The sequence below is a fragment of the Mus caroli genome, chromosome 16 (assembly GCF_900094665.2).
Source record: "Mus caroli chromosome 16, CAROLI_EIJ_v1.1, whole genome shotgun sequence".
NCBI classification, from domain to species: Eukaryota; Metazoa; Chordata; class Mammalia; order Rodentia; family Muridae; genus Mus; species Mus caroli.
In genome coordinates, this window is record NC_034585.1 from 45,099,996 (window position 1) to 45,115,142 (window position 15,147).

Here is a 15,147-nt window from a genome sequence, read left to right on the forward strand (position 1 = left end):
TCTTTCTTTCTTTCTCTCTTTCTTTCTTCCTTTCTATTTCCCTTTTAATTTGATGTCTTTAGCCATGATGGCTGAACCTCAATAAACGAAAGTCTATGGTACTTATCAAGGACTTTACTGCTCAAAGGGACTTCAATATTAAAGAACTAGATTGTCACAATGTCGATGATAACCTAGATGGTGTGTGGATAAACAAGGAGACAGACAGGTATCCATATGGTCCCTCCTACTTCTTTTAAAACCAAGGAGTAAATGTTTACAGTTTCAAAGGTGCCCATGGTTAGCCATCCAGGGAGTGCTCAAACATAAATTGGACACCTTTCTCACACTTTCTCTCCCAAAGGCTCAAATAACATCTCAAAAGGCTCAAATAACATCTCAAAAGGGGAGGTAGAAAGATTCTAAGAGTCAGTAACCAGAGAGTGCTGAAGTGAAACAGGGTCTTATGAACTTGCCAGAGCCACCATACTGATGATGTCATCACAGCTGGGGTCATCTGCATAAGATCTGCACAAAGCCAAGCCAGTTAGCTTTCCAGTATGGCTGGGGGAGGAGCATACAAGTCCCCACCCCTAGCTGAGGAGCTGTTGACAATTGATGGCTACAAGGGAAGAGAGAATCAGTTTCCTTTAGGGATATGGTTCTTGATAGAGTGACATTGAGAACACTGCCCCATACCCATGTATACATGGCAGCACAAATTGAATTCAACACTTTATTGAAATACAAAAGAGGACATGACATTGAAAGTGGTCTGGAAAAAGTTAGGGAAAGTGTGGGACTAGATATAATCAAAATACACTGAATGTGTTCTGAACTTTCAAGGAGCTAATGAAATATGTCAGTAGAAAACTAAAACACAAAACAAAAGTACATTTCTTCGTAGGAAAATATAGTAAGAACACTTTCCCATGTGTGCAGACATGCTTATGTGAGAATTGGACTTAATTCTCAATTTTGAAAACTGTAAAATGTTTCATACATACACCCAAAAATATTTCTTGCTAAATCTGCAAACTGCCTTTGATTATAGTAGCTGTGCATTTTACAACAGTGAAAGATAATATAGCATAGTATTTTTAGCACAAACGCTTAGCTCGGCTGTATCAAGTTCAACCCTCCATTCAAACACTGAGTACCTTCGTGATTTAATGCAAGATACTTAACCTTTTGTGCTTCATTGACACACAATTCCCTAGAAAGAAGATGAAAGGAACTTCTGATGTTGGCCTCTAAGGAACTAGTCCTTGAAAGCAGCATCAAGGACTTTAGTGGGCCAGTGGAAAGCCTAAGATAGAGATCTCTGCCCTTTCTTAGCTCTGTTCCATCAGCACAATGCCTGAGGGCCAGACTGCACAGGAGCACCATGCAAGAGAAGGAGCAAGTCTAAAGATACTAACTAGCACTATAAGCTAAACTTGCTCATTCTGGTTACTCAATTAAAGTCCTTGAGGGCCATAGGAACCAAAAGACCCTTCTATGCTTTGGACGGGTTCTCTAAAAAATCATGGGCTGAAAGTGTGATCAGCAAATTGACTTGTGATAACCTAATATTGATTGTCAACTTGACAAGATCTAGAAGCATCTAGGAAACAATACTCAAGATGTGAGTGTGAATGATTATCCTGATCAAGTTCATCTCAGAAGCCCGTCGTTGAGGGATAATCTACATCAGGTTAATTGAGGTGAGGAGATTGCCTGTAATTGTGTGCAGCACTATTCCATAGGCTGAGACCCTGGTCCAAATATAGGGAGAAATTGGTCTGACCATTCATTCTTGTCAGAGTTAGCTTCAGTTAGTTGTCAATCTAACACATCTGGGAAGAGGCAAATATACTTGAGGATCTGCCCCTGTTAGATTAGCATTTGACCATATCTGTGAGTCATTTTCTCCATTGATAATTGATTTAGGAGGGCCCTATCCACTGTGGATTGTACTCTTCCTAGGTAGGTAGGACTGGGATATATAAAGAAGCTAACTGAGCAACCCAGGGAGCAAGCCAGTAAGCAGCTTTCATCAGTTCCCTCATTCAGGTTGCTGCTTAAAATTCCTGCCTTAGATGTGGTCTATAATTTGTAAGCAAAATAAACCTTAAGCTCCCCCAAGTTGTCCTGGGTTAATGTTTTATCACAGTAACAAAAAACAAACTAGAATAAAGTTGGTATCAGAGAGTACAGCTTTGCCATATCGGACCTGACTGTGTGAGTTTGGAGGAGGATTGTGGAACTTTAGACTGGAAATCCATTGAATTTTCAAAGCTTAATGAGCTATTGTGGGAACATAGATTGTAATGTTGAAAGCAATTCAGGAAATGGAGGTCCTACTTGGAAATCTGAAAGGAATGCAAGGACTTGGGGCTGTTTGTGTGTTATGTTTGAATTATGAATCTGTGTTTTTGTAAAGCATTTCATTGGGGTCAGTACATAGAAGCTCTGGTCCAAATGAGGCCAAGACTGCATCTCAAACTCAAAACTCAACTTGGCAATGTATAATTCTTCCTCATGGTACTAGTTTTGAAGGCATGATGGGGCTAGTGAGAGTAGTTGAAGCTTGGTATTATGATAGACCAAAAGAGGCCATTGATGATGATCCAGACTGTTTTATTGGAAACCTCCTTGTTAAAGATGTCATGGCCGGGTGTGGTGGTACACACCTTTAATCCCAGCACTCAGGAGGCAGAGGCAGGCAGATTTCTGAGTTCGAGGCCAGCCTGGTCTACAAAGTGAGTTCCAGGACAGCCAGGGCTATACAAAGAAACCCTGTCTCAAAAATCAAAAACAAAACAAAAACAAAACAAAAAAACAAAAAAAAAATACAAAAAACAAAAAAGAAGATGTCTTGAAGAGGAGTTGAGATCCAGCTTCAAGTGGCAGGAGAGTCCCTTTTAAAAAGGCCAGGGGTACTTTGGTAAAGGAGCAGCCTCAGTTTCAGAGAAAACTCAGTGTCTTATGTCAGGACACATTCTCATAAGTTAGAAGCCTTCAATGGGTAGCATCTTACTATCAGGATGCCTTTCTTCTCCTAGTGTAGAACGCCAGGCTTCCGATGAACACTGACAGTGTTTTCCCTGCTGCCTTTCTTGTAACTCTAATCTTGTTGGCAGTCTTTACCTCTCCTGGTTGTAGAGTTTTCACGTCTCTCAGCTCTGCTCACCGATGTTTCTTACTGACAATCTGAATAAGAGGAATGAAAAGGAGCCATGGCACTCTCAGAATGCAATGATGTCCTGAACTTACCTCCACTGATGAAAGTGTATGACTCTTTAACTCAGCTTCACACAACTTAATCCAGACTTGGGCAGAATGATTTTCTGCCAAAATATTTCAAGAATGCCCTCTCACATAGCTCCTGATAAAGTTTTGTTCTTCTCTGAAACCACATGTCCACATTTCTCTCAGGTGTCCAAATGCATGTCTCTGTGTCCCATCAGGCTGTACTTATGGAATTCTAGGGGCTTTCTAGCCTAAAGTTCTAAAATCTTTGTGTTCATCCCTCAAACCATTTCCAAAGATCTAAGAACCATATGATCAGATACATCACAACAATGGACCCACAACTTGGTGCCAATTTTATCCATCAGTTATCTTTGATGTCACTGTAACAGAATACTTAACAAGAAGCAATTTAACAGCAAAAATCATTATTTGGAATTGTTTGAGAAGTTCATTGCACTGTGGTAGGAAGATATTACTTCAGACTAGGAAGGCACAGTGGCAGAAGCTAGTCTTAATGCATCGGCAGCCAGGAAGCAGGTAGAAAACAGGAGAGCCTCAAAGCCCCCCTCCAGTGACATACTTCCTCCAGCAAGGCTCCAACTCCTAAAGATTCTACAACCTTCCCAAACATCAATACCAGCTGGATACTAAGTATTCAGTGAGCCTAGACATGAGCTGTAGGAGGACATTCTATATCCGAATCACAACACTAACAGATGCAAGAACACCTGGCTTCAAACCCACAAAGCCTCCCAAAGTATCATTAGGACTCCTGAACTGCCAGATGATTAAAGGAGAGGAGAGGAGAGAGAGAGAGAGAGAGAGAGAGAGAGAGAGAGAGAGAGAGAGAGAGAGAGAGAGAACAGAGCTTTTGTGAGGTTCTGTAAGTCATATAGGATGCATTGCTGTTTACATACTGTTCCTTGGCGGTCAGATGCACATGTGAACTTCAGCCATGGCTGGGAGGGAGGGAGGGAGGGAGGGAGGGAGGGAGAAAAGAGGGACATGACCACTGTTAGGTATGGTATAGTGGAGGAAAAGGTTTATTATAGATATGAGGAAAACCATAGCCAGAGGCAAAGACATCTGAGAGAGGCCAAAGTGAACATGACTCTGAACCTGTCATGTGAAGAAAGAGAGAGAGAGCCAAGAAACCAAGAGACCAAGAGTCTAGGAGGAAGAGGGTAAAGGGTAGACAAAAGTGGGTGTCAAACAACCCTTTCATAGGGGTTGCCTAAGACCATCTGTGTGTCAGATTTTACATTATGATTTATATCCTATGTCTACCATTCCTAGAAGAAATTTTACATTATGTTTCAAAACTACAATTATAAAGTTGTAACAAAAATAATTTTATGGTTGGGGTCACCACAACATGTGGAACTATATTAAGGTGTCAAAGCATTAGGAAGGTTGAGCACCACTGGACCAAAATGGCTGGATTATATAGGGAAAGGCAGCTGAGGGAAGGACAGCCCAGCCCCTGGGTTGGAGAAATTTAGGATAAGGGGCAGGTTATGCCAGTTATACCCAGTAACAGGAAGAGACTGGGGGTGCTAGAAGAATCTGAAGGCCAGGTCCACTTTGACATGATAAATAGGCACCTCAGTTAGCCATTTGTGACAGGTTTAAAGCCTAACATCCTTGACTAATTTTTAGTTTGGGAGATTACAGTACAATTGCATCATTTCTTTCTCCAAACCCTCCCATTCATTCCGCGTTGGCTCTTCCCCAAACCCACGGCATTTCCTTTCATTAATCATTTCTACTTGCAGAGATTTACATGCATATACATAGATATTCCTAAACATAACCTGCTCATTCTGTATAATTTTGCTGTATGTATGTATCATGGTTTGAACATGCTTGGCCCAGGGAGTGGCACTATTAGGAGGTGTGGCCTTATTGGAGTAGATGTGGCCTTGTGGGTATGGTCTTTAATACCCTTGCCCTAGCTGCCTGGGAGCCAGTATTCTGCTAGTATCCTTTAAATGAAGATGTAGAAATCTCAGCTCCTCCTGTACCATGCATGCCTGGATGCTGCCATGCTTCCACCTTAATGATGATGGACTGAACCTCTGAACCTGTAAGCCAGCTTAATTTTTTTTTATTTAGAGAATACTTTATCAGTTTTTGTAATCAAACCCACGTAGATAAGACCTTAAATATTTAATACAGTGTGTTACCCCTGTACAAATGGAAAAAAAATTAAGTTCAACATTTCTAGACCAATATGGCTGTTAATTTCTGTACAATTCCAACTCAACACAGTAAACTGGGATATTTTTTTCCAAAGTTGACAACACAGCTAAAGTTTCCAAAAAATTCAAATTATATATATATGTATATATAGTTGTATTTATATAAAAAGACCAATAATAGCAGTATTCTATGCATCAATAGCAGAAACAGCTTTTCCAGGTTCTGCAGTCATTGAACAAAATTGTAGAGACATCCAGCACACTCTATTTAAAAAAAAAAAGAAAAGTAAAAAACAAAACCCCAGAAAAACAGCACAGTTCTGTTACTCTTGTGGTACCTGACATCATTTTTTTTGTTTTTGTTTTGTTATTCTAATTAGCTTCTCAATCATCACCTGGAAAGAAAACATTCTGAGCATCATCATTAAAACCAGCTCTGATAAAGCACAGTCACTACTATGCATCATAAAGCAGGTACAAGCTATTTTACATTCGCAGAGGTATGATTCAGTACTGTCCTACATCTATAATACTAGAGGAGACAATTTAAAAGGCATTATTTGAGACTTGATTCTACTTTTCCAGCAGAGAGCCCAAAGGATGGTGTGACACTGCTCTGTAAAGCAACACACTCTTAGATAGGATTTCCTTTCACTAGCCACACAGTTCTAAGGATTCATTCTCTCCATGAATGTCAGCTAAAAACCGTCATTAAACAATGAAATATCCCTAAAACAAAACCATATACTACACTGGATTCATAAGAAGATGACCTAGTGTAAGCCAGCTTAATTAAATGTTGTCCTTTATAAGACTTATCTTGGTCATGGTATCTATTCACAGCAGTAAAACCCTAACTAAGCAGTATACATTCAGGGCTGACCATTTAGCTAGTTGGTGTGCTCTTCCCTGAAGAAGATCACCTCTCAAGCTCTCAGTATCCCTTAGTTGCCTACAGTTCTGTGTAGGACTAAGGCCTCATGATCCCCTCCGCATCCACTCCTGCATGTCTGTTGGTGGTGTTCTGGTTCAGCTCACATTTGGGCAGTTATGTTGGTGAGTCTTTATGAGTCACTTAATCTTTTCAGTTTAAATTTTCTTTTCAGACAGTTCCAATATGGCGCCCCCGGGGCGTTTTCTCATGCTATGTCTAACCTTCCTAGAAGAAATTTATAGCTGCTAATTCCAGAATCCACTCTAATTTGTCTACTTCTTTCCAGGCACCTGTCTCTAAATAAATCACTAGAAAGAAAAAGCACAGTGACAGACAGGACTAAGTCAATTCCTGTACTTGGAATCAGAAGAGGAATGGGATTAGATCTCAGGATCAACATGGGTTGGAAGATAGAAAAAAGGCTCCCAAAGGAAAGTCATATTGTGCTTACAGGAATACAATAGAGAATGAACCTTTTCTATGGGCATGGCTGAGCCAGAGGTTTATGGAAGAAGTTTCTAAATCTCCTACTGTATTTAAGCATCCTGGAGTGACTATTTTGTGTAATCTCTTCCTCTTGAAATGTCCTCAGAGCTTATAACTATGATGGGATGTTATGGCCCAGATTAGGCTGCCCCATATGCCAAAGGGGGTTTTACAGATATAATTAAAGCTCCCAGTGAGTCTATATTAAGTGAAACAAATGGGAAATTATTCTGAGAAGGACTGATCTTATCAAATGAGCCTTTCGAGATGGTCAGAAATATCACCAAGCCCTTCCACCAGCACAAACAACAGTAAATAGCCAGGCCATGAGTTAGCTGTGTGTGGATGAGTTCACAGAGCTACACAGACCAAGCAAGAAAATTTAGGTATCTCAGTCTCATTATAAGCACAAAGAACCACAATCTCTTACTGATCCAAATGAACTAGAAAGAGAATCCCAAAGCACAGGAGAGGCCATAGTCCCTGCTGGCACATTCCTCTCGTCCTTGTGTAACTTCATCGAAGAACCAGTTTGTGGACTACTGAGATTTCTGTTCCACAGAATGTCTTATGACTGGTAGTATTGTAAGTATGGTAGATTGTTGGGAAGCAGTAAAGAAGAAAAACAAAATTACTTCATCAATTCCTTTGAGTTATGACTTTCATGAAAAGAGTGCAAAGACACTCATGATGTATATTGATAATACCACTGTCAGAGTTAGAAACAATGTGCCATCTTTGTTTTTAGTTTTGTATGGTGTCAAGTATGATGTGTAATTTTCAGATCTGAAATGTCTTCCTCCTTAATTGCTTGCTATATGTCCCATGGACTAAGTTCTAGGGCATATTTTTCACCAAAATAATCTTTCTTTTCACTTAAGTAAAAATAGAAAAATGTTTGTCATTTATGTTACACAGCAGTTTTCTCCTTCACACACAGCAATCTCCATTGCTCAAAAATCTGTTTAATTCTTGAACCAATATTTTTCTTTTTAGTTCTGAGTCAGTAGATGGCTCTTGAACCTTTACAACCCAAAAGAATTGAAGAACGTGTCAGAAATCTTTCAAAAGGATGACCTTTTCCATGGAACGAATGTGCAGAGATTCTAGTGTCTTTACCAAAAATAATACTGTATGACTATGCCAAGAGCCAGAAAGTGTGCTTAGCTTTGTCCCTAAACCCTTCACATTTAGTCATGTGACTCTGAGACAGTTATATGGCAGAGGTCTTGATGTTACCTTCTTCATGAAGATTGAATAAACCTAACAAATAAAATTGATGAAGAGACTCCAGTCTTCTATACAAAGACTGGATTTGTCCTAATAAACAGAATTGGCTAAATGATTCCATTAAAATCATATGTATTAAAAGTCTTTATAAGTTCTGAAGTGCTAGCTAAAATTAAAACAGGAGCTAGCATGGCTGCTAAGAGATTTCTATTTTATACCCAAAAGAATATATTCCACACACCAATGAACTCAGAAAGAAATGTTTTAAAGGACTAAAGCATTGGTTGTAAATGGCCTTTGGCTTTCATTGTAAAATGTGTTCTATTGAAATGTTATTACTAGAAAACAAATTATCCTAATCAGCCTCTTAAACAAAACTCAACATCATAAATTATAGTGTCTATGAGCTTTGTTAAATTTATGGATAGGGGCACAGTTAAATTGCTTACTAAATTAAAGCAATTATTAAGTTAATTGTTATTGGCCTAAGACTATTGAGTTATTAGTATAATTAAGATTACTTGTATAAGAACGAATCTTTTATTATATTCCCCTTACTCTTCAGTTTACTTTGGCCAATGCTCAATAGCAACCCAATATGTCTTCTGTCACAATCAACATAGAGCTGGTTAATGTGAAATGATTCTAGAACAAGTGCCTTGGCATTCATGAGGCCATGAAAATAATTAGAGAAAACTATCTACCTTTGTGCACTGCTCTATATTTCTGAGATTTGCTGCTATGGCATTATGGTCTTCAAGAAAGTATCTGTAGCACTCTATTTTATTTTATCATTTTACTTGTTTTGTTTTGTTATTTAATTCAGGGTTTCTCTGTGTAATCCTGGGTATCTTGGAACTCATTCTGTAGACTAAGCAGTGGTACACAACTTTACACTCAGCACTCAGGAGCCAGAGTCAGGATGATTGAGTTTGGTCCTGAGTTTGAAGCCAGCCTAGACTACAGAGTGAATTACAGGATAGCCAGGACTATATACAGAGACCATATCTGAAACAAAAAAGTATGGTACTCATTTTAAATGATCTTTGCACACACACACACACGCAGTATGTTGTTACCTAGAGCAAAGAAGGCTTTCTCAATAAGCCCCTGTTAGATAAGAGCTTCAAAAATAGCTCTGGCTGTTGATTGACCACCTCAGGCTGTAGTTCAGAAATCCACAATGGCATTATCCCTAAGCCCTCATGAGAGCTTTATCTATCTCTGCTATTTTAGGTGAAAGCTACTCTTCCACCACCAGCATCCCACCTCATTCTCTGTAAGCCCTTCTTACATACTTTTGTACAGTGAGACAAAATTCCATTTCCAAAAGACAGCATTAGACATATTTTATTGTGATACTTGCCTTATTCTAGTTTAAGTTCCTTGCAGCATAAAAAATAATAATTCTTGAAACTAAATCAATGTGATCAGGCCATTCTACACACCCTGGAGCTTCTTATCATCCAAACAAAGAGACTCACTGTTCACCCCTACAAAACCATGCCATGGGTATTCTAACCCATTTTTCACCGAGTTTTTTAGATGAGTTCTCTCAATTACTCTGGAACCAAGATGGATTGTCTAGACTGCATGACTAGAGAGCTCTGAGGATTTTCCTATTTCTACAATCCCTGCAGTAGAACTACAGGCACAGGCCACCTTGTCCAACTTTTTACATAGGTACTGGGGATCCAAACCCAGCTCTCTACAATTGTACAGCAAGCACTTTAAACACTTGTCTATATTTTCATCCATAAGATTCTGTTATTAGTGCATTATTTTTAATTTGTACTTTAGGCAATATGCAAGTATAGTTATTTTTATTTTCCTTTATTTCACCATGATAAATATCCCAGTCAAAAGTAAGTTGGGAAAAAAGAATTTTTTTTTTAACATTATGCTTCCAAGAGACAGGGTGTCACTGAAGTTAAGGCAGGAGATGAAACTGGAACTGAAGCAGAAAGCATAGAATGTTGGGGTCTTGGAATCGACACACAAACCACTCAGACACCAATCTCAGTCAATCAAATAGAGATGGTTTGTTGAATGCCACACGCCCGAACTGATAGATCAGGGACACAGGCTTGAGAGCTGACTGTGATGTTGAGTCAAGATCCTTGTCTTAGTCAGGGTTTCTATTCCTGAAAAAACATCAGGACCAAGAAGCAAGTTGGGGAGGAAAGGGTTTATTCAGCTTACAGTTCTACATTGCTGTTTATGACCAAAGGAAGCCAGGACTGGAACTCAAGCAGGTCAGGAAGCAGTACTTGATACAGAGGCCATGGAGGGATGCTTCTCACTGGCTTGCTTCCCCTGGCTTGGTCAGCTTCCTTTCTTTTAGAACCCAAGACTATCAGCCCAGAGATGGTACCACCACAATGGGCCCTCCCCCTTTGATCACTAATTTAGAAAATGCCCCACAGCTGGATCTCATGGAAGCACTTCCCCAACTGAAGCTCTTTTCTCTGTGATAACTCCAGCCTGTGTCAAGTTGACACACAAAACCAGCCAGTACAATCCTATAGGGCTTTTAATGACTGAGATCTACAAACATCTGTGTCACGATATTCCACCAACTAGGATTTAAAGACAGGGGACTTCATAGGAACATGTCTTCCTTGTACACTTTTCCTGTTCCCATTGGTTAGGGTATTTAACTGTGGTAGGGGATTTGTCTGGTCTAATATTAATTTCTTAACTTCCCAACCAGGTTGTTAGTTACCCATGTACATGTCTCTTTTTTCCCAGTAGGATGAGGATCCCAGGGGAGTCCTGGGAATTTAAACTTTACTCCACCCCTACTCAAAATGGAAGTCTTATCACAAATAGTTTCTTATGTTGGTGCAGGTGTCTCTCTTATGTTGTAGTCCATCCCAGGGGCAGTATATAAAAGTGAATACAGTATAAAGCTCATACACAGATGAATGGAGTGCTGCTGAGTAGTTGGTTCAGGTCCAAGCTTATTGTGAGAAACTATACAAGCAATTCTCTAACTTCTAACATGATTGGTTTCCATGGGCACAGAACATAACAGAATCTGTAGTCAACTTGGGCATGAGAAAGTTTCCTAGTAACAGCAGAAATAGTATAAAAGAAAGTTTCCTTATAATATTACTAACAGAACAAAATGGCAAGCTAGCCAAGTAACAGTTACCGAGGCCTTAACAGAGAAGCCAGTAATACCATTAATTAGCTCACACACTGGAATATTTTCAGCTAATATTTTTATATAGCACAAGCTTACTTGCCTAGGGGTAGGTAGAACCACAAACCGTGAGCTGGTCCTTCCAAATCAGCCATCGATGAAGTCAGTCTATAACAAACATAGACACAGGCTGGTCTGATTTGGTCAATTACTCAATTAAGACTCCCTCTTCCCAAGTCACTCTAGGCTGTGCCAAGTTGACAATAAAAACTAACCAGTACAAGCACATACTCAGTCCTCCACACTACTAAAACATTGTTCATTGCTGCTCTGGTCTACGCTGCCTTGGCTCTGGGGTAGAGAATAGCCATTGGAATTATGTTCCAGAAAAACAACAAACAACAACAACAACACAAAATAAAACAAACTCAAGATTCTGCTTGAGTGACAGGGCCTTCATGGAAGTGTGATAAAACTAAAAGATTGTTTTGAGTTAATGGGCAAGTTAATACATGGCCTAATGAGACCTCTGTCCACCTTTTCTGACAGTCTGGAGTAGATATCTACTACTAAATTCATGAATTCATCTACCTGCTATATATCCTATACTATATTAATATTAAGAAGGATGTTACAGAAATCAACCTTCATAAAGAACACAGCAAATACAGATATATCTATATCTGTAAATTAAAATGTACATATAAATGTACCTAATAAACATTCTCTCACTTGCAAAAGCTTGTACAAATTTTTAAAGGCCTGATACCAGAAAGAAGTGAGTACAGCTAAAAAAGCTGTATCGTTAAAGCAGTGACATTCTGCAACACTGTGTGACAAAAAGCATGGGCTCCAACCAACAGCAACATTCCATAAAAGTCGAGGCTCTAACTCAGCAATAATGTGTTTACCCAGCATGCATAAGATCTTGCATTTAATTCCCAATAATGAAAAAATTTATAACAGAGCCATAGCAATTACTGACAAGTACATCAGTGGAAAAGAACAGAAAGCAACCCCCACTCTCTCTCTCTCTCTCTCTCACACACACACACACACACACACACATGCATACTCACCAAAGACATATCGATTTCAGCATGAAGATTAAAGGCTAGACAATACCAAGTGTTGTCAAGAGCAGTGAGAAAGGGAACACTTTAGGTCAGCAGTTGTTCCTAAAAACTGAAATAGTCAAACCTTGTGTCTCAGCAATTCAGTTTCTGAGTGTTTGTCTTACACAAACCTTCTATTTTCCACACAGAACCTGAACAAAGAAACACATTAAAATATGCTTAATATGGGCTGGAGAGATGGCTCAGAGGTTAAGAGCACTGACTGCTCTGCCAGAAGTCTTGAATTCCATTTCCGATAACCACATGATGTCTCGCATCCATCTGTAATGGGATCCAATGCCCTCTGAACATGGTGACAATGTACTCACATACATGCCTTTAGTCTCAGCACTTGGGAGGCAGAGGCAGGAAGATCTCTGAGTTCTAGGCCAGCCTGATCTATAGAGTTCTAGGATAGCCATGGCTACACAAAGAAACTTTGTCTCAAAAAAAAAAAAAAAAAAAAAAATATATATATATATATATATATATATATATATATATAAAACCTTTAGTGAACTTTTCCAAATACATTAATTGAGGGGTGTGTTGTACACATGTCAGGCATATATATATATATATATATATATATTAAAGGACAACTTGTGAGAGTTGGTTCTCTACTGGTATGTGAGTCTTGGGGAGCAAACTCTGGTCATCAGTCCTAGAAGCAGATGCCTGTAACCCAAACAGCCATGTCACCAGCTTATTAAAGCATCGTTTTAATAATGACAAATTATTAAGTAAAACACCAAATAGAAATCAAGAATAGTGTGATTGTTAACAGTACCAAAGATTCTTAATAAATTCTAAGAACAAAAACTTATTATTTTAGTGAGTTTAAAGGTGCATCACAGCAGGTAAAGGTGCTTGCCACCAAGCCTAAGGAGTTGAATTTGATCCCTAGGACACAATTAAGGAGAGAACTGACTTCTACTAATGGTCTTGACTTCCACATTTCATATCCCACTCTGGTGCATATGAACACACATATATACACTAAATGTACTAAAAAAAGTTAAAGGATGTATTGCAGAAGAAAAAGGAGATGGATATTTACCAAACATACAAATAACATGCACACATTCAAACATCTACTTTGGTTCTTTTACATATCAAGACCAGAGGTGTCTTTTGCAGGCACTTTCTTTTAAAGCCCTTGTCTTAGTTGGGGTTTCTATTCCTGCATGAACATCATGACCACGAAGCAAGTTGGGGAGAAAAGGGTTTATTCAGTTTACACTTCCACGTTGCTATTGACCACCAAAGAAATCAGGACTAGAACTCAAGCAGGTCAGGAAGCAGGAGCTGATGCAGAGGCCATGGAGGAATGTTTCTTACTGGCTTGCTTCCCCTGGCTTGCTCAGCCTTATCTCTTATAGAACGCAACACAACCAGCCCAGGGGTGGCACTACCCACAAGGGGCCCTCCCCTTTGATCACTAATTGAAAAAATGCCCCACAGCTGGATCTCATAGAGGTACTTTCCAAACTGAAGCTCCTTTCTCTGTGATAACACCAGCCTGTGTCAAGTTGACACAAAAAAAAACAGCCAGTATAGCCCTGTGTTTCCTTGGGTTTTCAGAGAAAGAGAAGCCATATGACATTCAAGTAGATCTTTAGGGTTTTTGGTTGGTGGGTTGCTTGCTTGCTTGCTTGCTTTTTGTTGTTGTTGTTGTAGTAAAACAATATTAAAAGCAACCCATGGCAGCAGGTGGCCAGAGCAGGAACCTCAGCGAGCACTTTTCAATCCCTAAAATGAAGCAGACAGAGCAAACTGGAAGTGGGATGAAGCCATAAAATTCTCAAAGCCATGCACAGTGACAGACTTCCTCCAGCTAGGATCCACCTCCTACAGGTCTCATAATATCCCATAGACAGCACCACTAACTGAGTTCAAAGTCCAGCCTCATTTTGGAGAGTGGTTCCTAAAGAAAGGGTGCTTGGGAGTGGTGTAAGAAATAACTCAAAATCAATGATTGGGTGCATGCTGACAGCTGTGTAGGTTGCTCTCTGCTTGAGACAACTCTCTGCTCCAGACAGCATTCCTTTTGGCATCAGCTCACAAGCTTTCCAACCACAGTCAGGAAACCTGCTAGAAAAACTTCTTGTGTTTGTGACAAAAGTCAGAAAACCTGCTAGAAAAATACTCAATAAAATCCTCACAAACCGAATCCAAGAACACATCAAAATGATAATCCATCATGACCAAGTAGACTTTATCCCAGGGATGCAGGGATGGTTTAATATACAGAAATCTATCAACGTAATCCACTATATAAACAAACTCAAAGACAAAAATCACATGATCATTGCATTAGATGCTGAGAAAGCATTTGACAAAATCCAACACCCCTTCATGATAAAAGTCTTGGGAAGATCAGGAAATCAAGGCCCATAACTAAACATAATAAAAGCAATATACAGCAAACCAGTAGCCAACATCAAACTAAATGGAGAGAAACTAACTCAAAGCAATCCCACTAAAATCAGGGACTAGACAAGGCTGCCCACTTTCTCAACAAATTGGACCTCATACAATTGATACTGTAAGGCAAAAGATACTGTCAATAAGACAAAAAGGTCACCAACAGATTGGGAAAGGATTTTTACCAATCCTAAATCTGATAGGGGATTAATATCCAATATATACAAAGAGCTCAAGAAGCTAGACTCCAGAAATTCAAATAACCCCATTAAAAAACGGGGTACAGAGCTAAACAAATTCTCAACTGAGGAATACCGAAGGGCTGAGAAGCACCTGAAAAAATGTTCAACATCCTTAATCATCAGGGAAATGCAAATCAAAACAACCCTG